Source organism: Bombina bombina, chromosome 2 (genome assembly GCF_027579735.1).
Source record: "Bombina bombina isolate aBomBom1 chromosome 2, aBomBom1.pri, whole genome shotgun sequence".
Classification (NCBI taxonomy): Eukaryota; Metazoa; Chordata; class Amphibia; order Anura; family Bombinatoridae; genus Bombina; species Bombina bombina.
The window spans coordinates 832,056,371-832,072,121 of NC_069500.1; the positions used below are offsets into that span (position 1 = coordinate 832,056,371).

The 15,751-nt window shown below is 42.7% G+C and overlaps 1 protein-coding gene across 2 annotated transcripts in view; it reads right to left on the reverse strand.

Annotated features, from left to right (window-relative positions):
- The window catches only part of ZFR2 (zinc finger RNA binding protein 2), a 517,666-nt gene that overhangs the window by 75,372 nt on the left and 426,543 nt on the right, over nucleotides 1-15,751 (reverse strand). The window lies entirely within an intron of this gene.

Below are 15,751 nucleotides of genomic sequence, written 5' to 3' on the forward strand. Positions count from 1 at the left end.
TAGAATGAGCTGTAATCCTTTGAGGCGGAGTTTTACCCGACTCAACATAAGCATGATGAATTAAAGATTTCAACCAAGATGCCAAAGAAATGGCAGAGGCCTTCTGACCTTTCCTAGAACCGGAAAAGATAACAAATAGACTAGAAGTCTTTCGGAAATTCTTAGTAGCTTCAACATAATATTTCAAAGCTCTAACTACATCCAAAGAATGCAATGATTTCTCCTTAGAATTCTTAGGATTAGGACACAATGAAGGAACCACAATTTCTCTACTAATGTTGTTGGAATTCACAACCTTAGGCAAAAATTCAAAAGAAGTTCGCAACACCGCCTTATCCTGATGAAAAATCAGAAAAGGAGACTCACAAGAAAGAGCAGATAATTCAGAAACTCTTCTGGCAGAAGAGATGGCCAAAAGGAACAAAACTTTCCAAGAAAGTAATTTAATGTCCAATGAATGCATAGGTTCAAACGGAGGAGCTTGAAGAGCCCCCAGAACCAAATTCAAACTCCAAGGAGGAGAAATTGACTTAATGACAGGTTTCATACGAACCAAAGCTTGTACAAAACAATGAATATCAGGAAGATGAGCAATCTTTCTGTGAAAAAGAACAGAAAGAGCAGAGATTTGTCCTTTCAAAGAACTTGCAGACAAACCTTTCTCCAAACCATCCTGAAGAAACTGTAAAATTCTCGGAATTCTAAAAGAATGCCAGGAAAAATGATGAGAAAGACACCAAGAAATATAAGTCTTCCAGACTCTATAATATATCTCCCTAGATACAGATTTACGAGCCTGTAACATAGTATTAATCACAGAGTCAGAGAAACCTCTTTGACTAAGAATCAAGCGTTCAATCTCCATACCTTTAAATTTAAGGATTTGAGATCCTGATGGAAAAAAGGACCTTGCGACAGAAGGTCTGGTCTTAACGGAAGAGTCCACGGTTGGCAAGAGGCCATCCGGACAAGATCCGCATACCAAAACCTGTGAGGCCATGCTGGAGCTACCAGCAGAACAAACGAGCATTCCTTCAGAATCTTGGAGATCACTCTTGGAAGAAGAACTAGAGGCGGAAAGATATAAGCAGGATGATACTTCCAAGGAAGTGACAATGCATCCACTGCTTCCGCTTGAGGATCCCTGGATCTGGACAGATACCTGGGAAGTTTCTTGTTTAGATGAGAGGCCATCAGATCTATTTCTGGAAGTCCCCACATTTGGACAATCTGAAGAAATACCTCTGGGTGAAGAGACCATTCGCCCGGATGCAACGTTTGGCGACTGAGATAATCCGCTTCCCAATTGTCTATACCTGGGATATGAACCGCAGAAATTAGACAGGAGCTGGATTCCGCCCAAACCAGAATTCGAGATACTTCTTTCATAGCCAGAGGGCTGTGAGTCCCTCCTTGATGATTGATGTATGCCACAGTTGTGACATTGTCTGTCTGAAAACAAATGAACGATTCTCTCTTTAGAAGAGGCCAAGACTGAAGAGTTCTGAAAATTGCACGGAGTTCCAAAATATTGATCGGTAATCTCACCTCCTGAGATTCCCAAACCCCTTGTGCCGTCAGAGACCCCCACACAGCTCCTCAACCTGTAAGACTTGCATCTGTTGAGATTACAGTCCAGGTCGGAAGAACAAAAGAAGCCCCCTGAACTAAACGATGGTGATCTGTCCACCACGTCAGAGAGTGTCGTACAATCGGTTTTAAAGATATTAATTGAGATATCTTTGTGTAATCCCTGCACCACTGGTTCAGCATACAGAGCTGAAGAGGTCGCATGTGAAAACGAGCAAAGGGGATCGCGTCCGATGCAGCAATCATAAGACCTAGAATTTCCATGCATAAGGCTACCGAAGGGAATGATTGTGACTGAAGGTTTCGACAAGCTGATATCAATTTTAGAAGTCTCTTGTCTGTCAAAGATAGAGTCATGGACACTGAATCTATCTGGAAACCCAAAAAGGTTACCCTTGTCTGAGGAATCAATGAACTTTTTAGTAAATTGATCCTCCAACCACGATCTTGAAGAAACAACACAAGTCGATTCGTATGAGATTCTGCTAAATGTAAAGACTGAGCAAGTACCAAGATATCGTCCAAATAAGGAAATACCACAATACCCTGTTCTCTGATTACAGACAGAAGGGCACCGAGAACCTTTGCAAAAATTCTTGGAGCTGTTGCTAGGCCAAATGACAGAGCCACAAACTGGTAATGCTTGTCTAGGAACGAGAATCTCAGAAACTGATAGTGATCTGGATGAATCGGAATATGCAGATATGCATCCTGTAAATCTATTGTAGACATATAATGCCCTTGCTGAACAAAAGGAAGGATAGTCCTTACAGTTACCATTTTGAATGTTGGTATCCTTACATAACGATTCAATATTTTTAGATCCAGAACTGGTCTGAAGGAATTCTCCTTCTTTGGTACAATGAAGAGATTTGAATAAAACCCCATCCCCTGTTCCAGAACTGGAACTGGCATAATTACTCAAGCCAACTCTAGATCTGAAACACATTTCAGAAATGCTTGAGCCTTCGCTGGATTTACTGGGACACGGGAAAGAAAAAATCTCTTTGCAGGAGGCCTTATCTTGAAGCCAATTCTGTACCCTTCTGAAACAATATTCTGAATCCAAAGATTGTGAACGGAATTGATCCAAATTCCTTTGAAAAAACGTAATCTGCCCCCTACCAGCTGAGCTGGAATGAGGGCCGCACCTTCATGTGGACTTAGGAGCTGGCTTTGATTTTCTAAAAGGCTTGGATTTATTCTAGACTGGAGATGGTTTCCAAACTGATACCGCTCCTGAGGATGAAGGATCAGGCTTTTGTTCCTTGTTGTGACGAAAGGAACGAAAACGATTATTAGACCTAAATTTACCTTTAGATTTTTTATCCTGTGGTAAAAAAGTTCCTTTCCCTCCAGTAACAGTTGAGATAATAGAATCCAACTGAGAACCAAATAATTTATTACCCTGGAAAGAAAGGGAAAGCAGAGTAGACTTAGAAGACATATCAGCATTCCAAGTTTTAAGCCATAAAGCTCTTCTAGCTAAAATAGCTAGATACATATACCTGAAATCAACTCTAATGATATCAAAGATGGCATCACAAATATAATTATTAGCATGTTGAAGAAGAATAATAATGCTATGAGAATTATGATCTGTTACTTGTTGCGCTAAAGCTTCCAACCAAAAAGTTGAAGCTGCAGCAACATCCGCCAAAGATATAGCAGGTCTAAGAAGATTACCTGAACACAAGTAAGCTTTTCTTAGAAAGGATTCAATTTTCCTATCTAAAGGATCCTTAAAGGAAGTACCATTTGCCATAGGAATGGTAGTACGCTTAGCAAGAGTAGAGACAGCCCCATCAACCTTAGGGATTTTGTCCCAAAATTCTAATCTGTCAGATGGCACAGGATATAATTGCTTAAAACGTTTAGAAGGAGTAAATTAATTACCCAAATTATTCCATTCCCTGGAAATTACTTCAGAAATAGCACCAGGAAAAGGAAAAACTTCTGGGATAACTACAGGAGATTTAAAAACCTTATCTAAATGTTTAGATTTAGTATCAAGAGGACCAGAATCCTCAATTTCTAAAGCAATTAGTACTTCTTTAAGTAAAGAACGAATAAATTCCATTTTAAATAAATATGAAGATTTATCAGCATCAACCTCTGAGACAGAATCCTCTGAACCAGAAGAGCCATTATCAGAATCAGAATGATGATGTTCATTTAAAAATTCATCTGAAAAATTAGAAGTTTTAAAAGACTTTTTACATTTACTAGAAGGAGGAATAACAGACATAGCCTTCTTAATGGATTTAGAAACAAAATCTCTTATGTTATCAGGAACACTCTGAGTATTAGATGTTGACGGAACAGCAACAGGTAATGTAACTTTACTAAAGGAAATATTATCTGCATTAACAAGTTTGTCATGACATTCAATACAAACAACAGCTGGAGGAACAGCTACCAAAAGTTTACAGCAGATACACTTAGCTTTGGTAGCTCCAGCACCAGGCAGCGATTTTCCAGAAGTATCTTCTGACTCAGCTTCAACATGGGACATCTTGCAATATGTAATAGAAAAAAATATAATTTATGCTTACCTGATAAATTCATTTCTCCTGTAGTGTAGTCAGTCCACGGGACATCCATTACTTATGGGATTATATCTCCTCCCTAACAGGAAGTGCAAGAGGATCACCCAAGCAGAGCTGCTATATAGCTCCTCCCCTCTACGTCATATCCAGTCATTCGACCGAAACCAAACGAGAAAGGAGAAACTATAGGGTGCAGTGGTGACTGGAGTTTAATTAAAATTTAGACCTGCCGTAAAAAACAGGGCGGGCCGTGGACTGACTACACTACAGGAGAAATGAATTTATCAGGTAAGCATAAATTATATTTTCTCCTGTTAAGTGTAGTCAGTCCACGGGTCATCCATTACTTATGGGATACTAATACCAAAGCTAAAAGTACACGGATCACGGGAGGGACAGGCAGGATCTTTACACGGAAGGAACCACTGCCTGTAGAACCTTTCTCCCAAAAACAGCCTCCGAAGAAGCAAAAGTGTCAAATTTGTAAAATTTTGAAAAAGTGTGAAGTGAAGACCAAGTTGCAGCCTTGCAAATCTGTTCAACAGAGGCCTCATTCTTAAAGGCCCAAGTGGAAGCCACAGCTCTAGTAGAATGAGCCGTAATCCTTTCAGGAGGCTGCTGTCCAGCAGTCTCATAGGCTAAACGTATTATGCTACGAAGCCAAAAAGAGAGAGAGGTAGCCGAAGCTCTTTGACCTCTCCTCTGTCCAGAATAAACGACAAACAGGGAAGAAGTTTGACGAAAATCTTTAGTTGCCTGCAAATAAAATTTCAGGGCACGGACGACGTCCAGATTGTGCAGAAGTCGTTCCTTCTTTGAAGAAGGGTTAGGGCACAATGATGGAACAACAATCTCTTGATTGATATTCTTGTTAGTGACTACCTTAGGTAAGAACCCAGGTTTAGTACGCAGAACTACCTTGTCTGAATGAAAAATCAGATAAGGAGAATCACAATGTAAGGCCGATAACTCAGAGACTCTTCGAGCCGAGGAAATAGCCATTAAAAACAGAACTTTCCAAGATAACAGCTTGATATCAATGGAATGAAGGGGTTCAAACGGAACACCTTGCAGAACGTTAAGAACTAAGTTTAAGCTGCACGGCGGAGCAACAGTCTTAAACACAGGCTTAATCCTAGCCAAAGCCTGACAAAAAGCCTGAACGTCTGGAACTTTTGCCAGACGTTTGTGTAAAAGGATAGACAGAGCTGAAATCTGTCCCTTTAACGAACTAGCAGATAAACCCTTTTCTAAACCTTCTTGTAGAAAAGACAATATCCTAGGAATCCTAACCTTACTCCATGAGTAACTCTTGGATTCGCACCAATATAAGTATTTACGCCATATTTTATGGTAAATTTTCCTGGTAACAGGTTTCCTAGCCTGTATTAAGGTATCAATCACTGACTCCGAGAATCCCCGCTTTGATAGAATCAAGCGTTCAATCTCCATGCAGTCAGCCTCAGAGAAGTTAGATTTGGATGCTTGAAAGGACCCTGAATCAGAAGGTCCTGTCTCAGAGGCAGAGACCATGGTGGACAGGACGACATGTCCACTAGATCTGCATACCAGGTCCTGCAAGGCCACGCAGGCGCTATTAGAATCATCGATGCTCTCTCCTGTTTGATCCTGGCAATCAATCGAGGAAGCATCGGGAAGGGTGGAAACACATAAGCCATGTTGAAGACCCAAGGTGCTGTCAGAGCATCTATCAGTACCGCTCCCGGGTCCCTGGACCTGGATCCGTAACAAGCAAGCATGGCATTCTGGCGAGACGCCATGAGATCCAGATCTGGTTTGCCCCAATGATGAAGCAGTTGGGCAAACACCTCCGGATGAAGTTCCCACTCCCCCGGATGAAAGGTCTGGCGACTTAGAAAATCCGCCTCCCAGTTCTCCACGCCTGGGATGTGGATCGCTGACAGGTGGCAAGAGTGAGATTCTGCCCAGCGAATTATCTTTGAGACTTCCATCATCGCTAGGGAACTCCTTGTTCCTCCCTGATGGTTGATGTAAGCCACAGTCGTGATGTTGTCCGACTGAAACCTGATGAACCTCAGAGTTGCTAACTGAGGCCAAGCCAGAAGAGCATTGAAAATTGCTCTTAATTCCAGAATGTTTATTGGAAGGAGTCTCTCCTCCTGAGTCCATGATCCCTGAGCCTTCAGGGAATTCCAGACTGCGCCCCAACCTAGAAGGCTGGCGTCTGTTGTTACAATCGTCCAATCTGGCCTGCGGAAGGGCATCCCCTTGGATAGATGTGGCCGAGAAAGCCACCATAGAAGAGAATCTCTGGTCTCTTGATCCAGATTTAGCAGAGGGGACAAATCTGAGTAATCCCCATTCCACTGACTTAGCATTCACAATTGCAGCGGTCTGAGATGCAGGCGCGCAAAAGGTACTATGTCCATTGCCGCTACCATTAAGCCGATTACCTCCATGCACTGAGCCACTGACGGGTGTTGAATGGAATGAAGGACACGGCAAGCATTTAGAAGTTTTGATAACCTGTCCTCCGTCAGGTAAATTTTCATTTCTACAGAATCTATAAGAGTCCCTAAGAAGGGAACTCTTGTGAGTGGCAATAGAGAACTCTTTTCTACGTTCACCTTCCACCCATGCAACCTTAGAAATGCCAGAACTAACTCTGTATGAGACTTGGCAGTTTGGAAACTTGACGCTTGTATCAGAATGTCGTCTAGGTACGGAGCTACCGCTATGCCTCGCGGTCTTAGTACCGCCAGAAGAGAGCCCAGAACCTTTGTAAAGATTCTTGGAGCCGTAGCTAACCCGAAGGGAAGAGCTACAAACTGGTAATGCCTGTTTAGGAAGGCAAATCTTAGATCCGGTAATGATCCTTGTGAATCGGTATGTGAAGGTAGGCATCCTTTAAATCCACTGTGGTCATGTACTGACCCTCTTGGATCATGGGTAAGATGGTTCGAATAGTTTCCATTTTGAACGATGGAACTCTTAGGAATTTGTTTAGGATCTTTAAGTCCAAGATTGGCCTGAAGGTTCCCTCTTTTTTGGGAACCACAAACAGATTTGAATAGAATCCTTGCCCGTGTTCCGACCGCGGAACTGGGTGGATCACTCCCATTAGTAAGAGGTCTTGTACACAGCGTAGAAACGCCTCTTTCTTTATCTGGTTTGCTGATAACCTTGAAAGATGAAATCTCCCTTGTGGAGGAGAAGCTTTGAAGTCCAGAAGATATCCCTGAGATATGATCTCCAACGCCCAGGGATCCTGGACATCTCTTGCCCAAGCCTGGGCGAAGAGAGAAAGTCTGCCCCCCACTAGATCCGTTTCCGGATCGGGGGCCCTCACTTCATGCTGTCTTAGGGGCAGCAGCAGGTTTTCTGGCCTGCTTGCCCTTGTTCCAGGACTGGTTAGGTTTCCAGCCCTGTCTGTAGCGAGCAACAGTTCCTTCCTGTCTTGGAGCGGAGGAAGTTGATGCTGCTCCTGCCTTGAAGTTACGAAAGGCACGAAAATTAGACTGTTTAGCCCTTGGTGTGGCCCTCCAGTAATGTCAGCGATAATTTTTTTCAAACCGGGCCCGAATAATGTCTGCCCTTTGAAAGGAATAAGCAATTTAGATTTAGAAGTCACATCAGCTGACCAGAATTTAAGCCACAGCGCTCTACGCGCTTGAATGGCGAATCCGGAGTTCTTAGCCGTAAGTTTGGTTAAGTGTACTACGGCATCAGAAATAAATGAATTAGCTAGCTTAAGGGCTTTAAGCTTGTTCATAATCTCATCCAATGGAGCTGTGCTAAGGGTCTCTTCCAGAGACTCAAACCAGAATGCCGCCGCAGCAGTGACAGGTGCAATGCATGCAAGGGGTTGTAATATAAAACCTTGCTGAACAAACATTTTCTTAAGGTAACCCTCTAACTTTTTATCCATTGGATCTGAAAAAGCACAGCTATCCTCCACCGGAATAGTGGTGCGCTTAGCCAGAGTAGAAACTGCTCCCTCCACCTTAGGGACCGTCTGCCATAGGTCCCGTGTGGTGGCGTCTATTGGAAACATTTTTCTAAATATAGGAGGGGGTGAAAAAGGCACACCGGGTCTATCCCACTCCTTGTTAACAATTTCTGTAAGCCTTTTAGGTATAGGAAAAACGTCAGTACACGCCGGTACCGCAAAATATTTATCCAGCCTACATACTTTCTCTGGAATTGCAACCGTGTTACAATCATTCAGAGCCGCTAATACCTCCCCTAGTAATACACGGAGGTTCTCAAGCTTAAATTTAAAATTTGAAATGTCTGAATCCAGTTTACTTGGATCAGATCCGTCACCCACAGAATGAAGCTCTCCGTCCTCATGTTCTGCAAATTGTGACGCAGTATCAGACATGGCTCTATTATTATCAGCGCACTCTGTTCTTATTCCAGAGTGATCGCGTTTACCTCTTAATTCTGGCAATTTAGATAGTACTTCAGTCATAACATTAGCCATGTCTTGCAAAGTGATTTGTATGGGCCGCCCTGATTTACTTGGCGCCACAATATCACGCACCTCCTGAGCGGGAGGCGAAGGTACTGACACGTGAGGAGAGTTAGTCGGCATAACTTCCCCCTCGTTGTCTGGTGATATATTTTTCACATATAAAGTTTGACTTTTATTCAAAGTAACATCTATACATTGAGTGCACAAATTTCTATTGGGCTCCACATTGGCCTTTAAACATAGTGAGCAAACAGCTTCATCTGTGTCAGACATGTTTAAACAGACTAGCAATAACACTAGCAAGCTTGGAAAAAAAAAAAAAAACCTTTAAATAAATTTACAAGCTATATAAAAAAACGCTACTGCGCCTTTAAGAAACATAAAAATGTGACACAGTTGAATTAACGATGAACCAAATATGTTAAAACAACCAAATTTTAACAGAAAATGTATAAAGTTAACAGTTGAAATAATAAACGTTTTTTATCACAGTCAAACACACTGTCACAGATCTGCTGTGACTGATTACCTCCCTCAAAACTAGTTTTGGAGCCCCCTGGGCTTTGTAGATCACGGAGGAAGAAATAGGAAGACTGTGACTAAATTTTTACTGCGCAATAAAGCGCTAAAATAGGCCCCTCCCACTCATATTACAACAGTGGGGAAGCTCAGTAAACTGTTTTTATTCAGAAACAAACGACAGCCATGTGGTAAAAATCATGCCCATAAAGTTTATATCACCAAGTACCTCAGAAAAAACGATTAACATGCCAGTAAACGTTTTAAAAATGAAAATTATGAAGTGTTATTAATAAGCCTGCTGCTAGTCGCTTTCACTGCAGTGCAGGCTCAAATATTACTTTAATATAGACAGTATTTTCTTAGTGAAATTCCATTCCCCAGAAATACCTCAGAGTATACATACATACATATCAGCCTGATACCAGTCGCTACTACTGCATTTAAGGCTGCACTTACATTACATCGGTATTAGCAGTATTTTCTCAGTCAATTCCATTCCTTAGAAAATAATTTACTGCACATACCTCCTTGCAGGTGGGCCCTGCATGCTATCCCCTGTTCTGAAGTTACCTCACTCCTCAGAATGGCCGAGAACAGCAAGTGGATCTTAGTTACGACCGCTAAGATCATAGACAAACTCAGGTAGATTCTTCTTCTAATGCTGCCTGAGAAGAAACAACACACTCCGGTGCCGTTTAAAATAACAAACTTTTGATTGAAGAAATAAAAACTAAGTTTAACACACCACAGTCCTCTCACACGTCCTATGTATAGTTAGGTGCAAGAGAATGACTGGATATGACGTAGAGGGGAGGAGCTATATAGCAGCTCTGCTTGGGTGATCCTCTTGCACTTCCTGTTAGGGAGGAGATATAATCCCATAAGTAATGGATGACCCGTGGACTGACTACACTTAACAGGAGAAACAACATATAAAGCAAAATTGATCAAATTCCTTAAATGACAGTTTCAGGAATGGGGAAAAAATGCCAGTGAACAAGCTTCTAGCAACCAGAAGCAATAAAAAAATGAGACTTAATGTGGAGACAAAAGTGACGCCCATATTATTTGGCGCCTAAATGCTTTTGGCGCCAAAAATGACGCCACATCCGGAACGCCAACATTTTTGGCGCAAAAGAACGTCAAAAATGACGCAACTTCCGGCGACACGTATGACGCCGGAAACAGAAAATAAATTTTGCACCAATAAAGTCTGCGCCAAGAATGACGCAATAAAATGAAGCATTTTCAGCCCCCGCGAGCCTAACAGCCCACAGGGAAAGTCAAATTTTAAGGTAAGAAAAAAATTTGTTTTATTCAAATGCATTATCCCAAATATGAAACTGACTGTCTGAAAATAAGAAATGTTGAACATCCTGAGTCAAGGCAAAAAAATGTTTGAATACATATATTTAGAACTTTATAAAAAAGTGCCCAACCATAGCTTAGAGTGTCACAGAAAATAAGACTTACTTACCCCAGGACACTCATCTACATTATTATTATTATTATTATCATTTATTTGTATAGCGCCGCCAAATTCCGTAGCGCTGGGTACAATGATGGGGGTATACAATGACAAAGATCTGTGATACAATACAAAACATAACAAGACTAAACAAATCTAGCACAGGATGAAGAGGGCCCTGTTCCGGAGAGCTCACAGTCTATAGGTTTAGGGTGCAGAGACATAAGGTTGGGGTAGCTTGTTACATCGGTTGTATTTGCAGCAGTGAGTCAGGCAGTTCATGTACATGTATTAGCTTGGTTCGGATGCGGGATGGAGGAGAGATGGTAAGCCTCTCTGAATAGGTTGGAGACAGTCTGATGGAGCGGGGTAGAGAGTTCCAGAGGACAGGAGCAGCACGTCTTGGAGGCGGGAGTGGGATGTAGAGATAACAGGAGTGTAGAGACGTAGGTCAAAGTTTGATCGAAGAGGACGGGATGGGGAGTATTTCATGATGAGAGAGGAGATATAGTTGGGAGTTAGACTGTTGAGTGCTTTGTAAGTTAGGGTTAATACTTTAAACTGTGTTCTGGAGTGTATGGGGAGCCAGTGTAGAGACTGGCAGAGCGGAGCAGCTGATGTAGATCGTCGACTTAGGTGGATGAGTCTAGCAGAAGCATTCATAATAGATTGGAGGGAGGAGAGGCGGTGTTTTGGAAGGCCATTTAAGAGTAGATTGCAATAATCAATGCGTGACAGGATGAGGGAATGAATAAGTATTTTTGTAGTATTTTGAGTAAGGAAGGGACGAATTCTGGAAATGTTGCGTAGGTGTGACCGGCAGGATTTGGTAAGCGTTTGTATATGTGGGTTGAATGTGAGTTCTGAGTCTAGTGTGACCCCAAGGCAGCGGACCTGGGGTGAGGTGTTGAGAATAGAGTCTCCAACCATCAGAGAAATGTCAGGTGTCGGATGTCTCTTAGAGGGGGGAATAAGAAGCAGCTCAGTTTTGGACAGATTGAGTTGGAGGTAGTGTGAAGACATCCAAGAGAAAATTGCAGAGAGGCAGTCAGAAATCTGGTTGAGTAAAGAGGGAGAGATATCAGGAGAGGAAAGATAGATTTGGGTATCATCAGCATATAGGTGGTACTGGAATCCAAAGGAGGCTATAAGTTTTCGAAGGCAGGATGTATAAAGAGAGAAAAGCAAGGGACCCAAGACAGAGCCTTGCGGTACTCCAACTGAGAGAGGCATAGGATCACAAGATGTGTTGTTAAAGGAAACTGAAAACGAGCGGTTTGAAAGATATGATGCAAACCAGGAGAGGGCTGTGTCTCGGATGCCAAATGAATGTAGTATTTTTAGGAGGAGAGGATGGTCAACTGTGTCAAAAGCTGCGGACAGGTCAAGAAGAATTAGTAATGAGTAATGGCCTTTTGCTTTGGCTGATAACAGGTCATTTGTTACTTTAGCAAGAGCGGTTTCTGTTGAGTGTTTAGGGCGGAAACCAGATTGTAGTGGATCAAGTAAGGAGTTAGTTGTGAGAAATTGAGTTAGCCGATTATAGACTAGTCGTTCCAATAATTTTGAAGCAAAGGGAAGTAAGGAGACTGGTCGATAGTTAGAAGGCGTGGAGGGGTCAAGCGAGGGCTTTTTTAGGATTGGTATGATTGTCGCATGCTTGAATGTGTCAGGAAATGTGCCAGCAGTGAGGGATTGGTTAAAGAGATAAGTTAGGGTAGGGGTTAGTGAAGCAGAGAGAAGGGGAATAAGTCGTGAAGGAATAGGGTCAAGTGGGCAGGTTGTGAGATGAGCCGAGGATAGGAGTGCAGAGACTTCTTCCTCTGTTACAGGAGGGAAATAGCATAGATTTTTGTTAATAGAAGGGGTGGGTAGGATCGCTGGGTTTGCGGGGTGCGAGGTGCAGATCTCTTTTCTAATGGTGTCAATTTTATTTTTGAAGTGATCAGCAATAATTTGAGCAGTGAGGTTGGTAGTGGGCGGGGGGGCAGGCGGACGTAGAAGGGAGTTAAAGGTTGAGAACAGTTTTCTGGGGTTGGATGCGTGAGATGACACGAGGGAGGAGAAATAGACTTGTTTTGCCAGGCTGAGCGCAGAGTTGTAGGACTTAAGGGTGAATTTATAATGTTGGAAATCAGCAAAGGTGCGTGATTTCCTCCACTGCCGTTCAGTGGCCCGTGAGCATCGCTGAAGATATCTGGTCTGTTTAGTGTGCCACGGTTGCCGTCGAGTGATTGATGTACGTCGAAGAGTGGAGGGTGCAGTTTTGTCAAGTGTTGATTTTAGTGCCGAATTATACTGTAGACTCACGAGGGTTGGGCAAGAGAGGGATGAAATGTCAGAGAGGAGAGGACTCAGTTGAGTGGAAAAGTCTGTGAGATCCAAGTCATTTAAATTCCTGTGAGGTAGCAGTTTTTTGGGGGCTTGCAAAGATGTAGCAGGTAGAGTGAGAGAGAATGTTAATAGATGGTGGTCAGAGAGAGGAAAGGGGAAGTTAAGAGAGTTGGAAACGGCACAGAGATTTGTGAAGACCAGGTCTATGGAGTTGCCTTCACAGTGTGTTGGAGATGTTGTCCACTGGGACAGGCCTAAAGAGGTGGTAAGGGATAGAAGTTTAGAGGCAGCAGGCGTGTTAGGCTTATCAAGGGGTATGTTAAAGTCCCCTAAGATGAGAGGGACATTAGAAGAGAGAAAATGTGGAAGCCAGGCTTCAAAGTGGTCCAGAAATTGTGATGCTGGGCCAGGGGGCCCATAGATAACTGCAACACGAAGAGCTATAGGGGAGAAGAGGCGGATAGCGTGAACTTCAAAAGATGAGAAGGAAAGAGAGGGGGGTGAAGGAATGCAGTGAAAGGTACTGTGTGGAGACAGGAGAATTCCTACTCCTCCTCCTTGTTTGTCTCCAGGCCTGGGAGTGTGACTGAAGTGCAGGCCGCCATAGGACAGAGAGGCTACAGCAGTTGTGTTAGAGGAGGAGAGCCAAGTTTCAGTGAGGGCTAACAGGTTAAGTGAACGTGAAATAAATAGGTCGTGAATAGATGTAAGCTTATTGCATACCGAGCGTGCATTCCAAAGGGCACACGAGAATTGGGGTGTACTAATAGATGTTGTAGAAAGCCAAACCAGTACTGAAACGAAAATCAGCAGAGGTAATGGTATATATATATAAGAGTATATCGTCGATCTGAAAAGGGAGGTAAGAGATGAATCTCTACGACCGATAACAGAGAACCTATGAAATAGACCCCGTAGAAGGAGATCATTGAATTCAAATAGGCAATACTCTCCTCACATCCCTCTGACATTCACTGCACGCTGAGAGGAAAACCGGGCTCCAACCTGCTGCGGAGCGCATATCAACGTAGAATCTAGCACAAACTTACTTCACCACCTCCATAGGAGGCAAAGTTTGTAAAACTGATTTGTGGGTGTGGTGAGGGGTGTATTTGTAGGCATTTTGAGGTTTGGGAAACTTTGCCCCTCCTGGTAGGAATGTATATCCCATACGTCACTAGCTCATGGACTCTTGCCAATATGAAAGAAATGCATTTATCAGGTAATGTACGACAGACATCGATGAATGCCGACAGCATATGCTGTCGGCATTTATCATTGCACAAGCAGTTCTGGTGAACTCTTGCCAATTACATGAAAGAAACTTTAGCTAATAAAAATGCCATATATGTAATCTTTGCCATTAAAAAGTATACATGTACCTTATTTTTTTAAATCTAACGGTGAAAAGGGTTAAATCCGTGCCTATAGTAATGCTTCTATTACAATGGTATGCCAGCCCTCTGGGATGATTTTTTTTTTTTTACGACTATTTGAATGAACATCCAATCACTGTGTGTATCATATGACACTCTTGAAGTCCAGACCTTTGAAAGCCCTTAGGAAGCCTATGTAGAGAGTGGGTGGGACTGCTCTCCATGTCATAGCCTAGCCAAAAGAGGAAATGAAGTGGTGCGGAGGAACAGAAGATACCAAGTAGGTTTATAAATCTTTAAAAAAACATAATTTATACTTACCTGATAAATTCCTTTCTCCTGTAGTGTAGTCAGTCCACGGGTCATCCATTACTTATGGGATTATATCTCCTCCCTAACAGGAAGTGCAAGAGGATCACCCAAGCAGAGCTGCTATATAGCTCCTCCCCTCTACGTCATATCCAGTCATTTGACCGAAAACCAAACGAGAAAGGAGAAACTATAGGGTGCAGTGGTGACTGGAGTTTAATTTAAAATTTAGACCTGCCATAAAGAACAGGGCGGGCCGTGGACTGACTACACTACAGGATAAAGGAATTTATCAGGTAAGCATAAATTATGTTTTCTCCTGTTAAGTGTAGTCAGTCCACGGGTCATCCATTACTTATGGGATACCAATACCAAAGCTAAAAGTACACGGATGACGGGAGGGACAGGCAGGCTCTTTACACTGAAGGAACCACTGCCTGAAGAACCTTTCTCCCAAAAATAGCCTCCGAAGAAGCAAAAGTGTCAAATTTGTAAAATTTGGAAAAAGTGTGAAGTGAAGACCAAGTTGCAGCCTTGCAAATCTGTTCAACAGAGGCCTCATTCTTAAAGGCCCAAGTGGAAGCCACAGCTCTGGTAGAATGAGCTGTAATTCTTTCAGGAGGCTGCTGTCCAGCAGTCTCATAGGCTAAACGTATTATGCTACGAAGCCAAAAGGAGAGAGAGGTGGCCGAAGCCTTTTGACCTCTCCTCTGTCCAGAATACACGACAAATAGGGAAGAAGTTTGTCGAAAATCTTTAGTTGCCTGTAAATAAAATTTCAGGGCACGGACAACGTCCAGATTGTGCAGAAGACGTTCCTTCTTTGAAGAAGGGTTGGGGCACAACGATGGAACAACAATCTCTTGATTGATATTTCTGTTGGTAACTACCTTAGGTAAAAACCCAGGTTTAGTACGCAGGACTACCTTGTCTGAATGGAAAATCAGATAAGGAGAATCACAATGTAAGGCAGATAACTCAGAGACCCTTCGAGCCGAGGAAATAGCCATTAAAAACAGAACTTTCCAAGATAACAGTTTGATATCAATGGAATGAAGGGGTTCAAACAGAACACCCTGTAAAACGTTAAGAACTAAGTTTAAACTCCATGGCGGAGCAACCGTTTTAAACACAGGCTTAATCC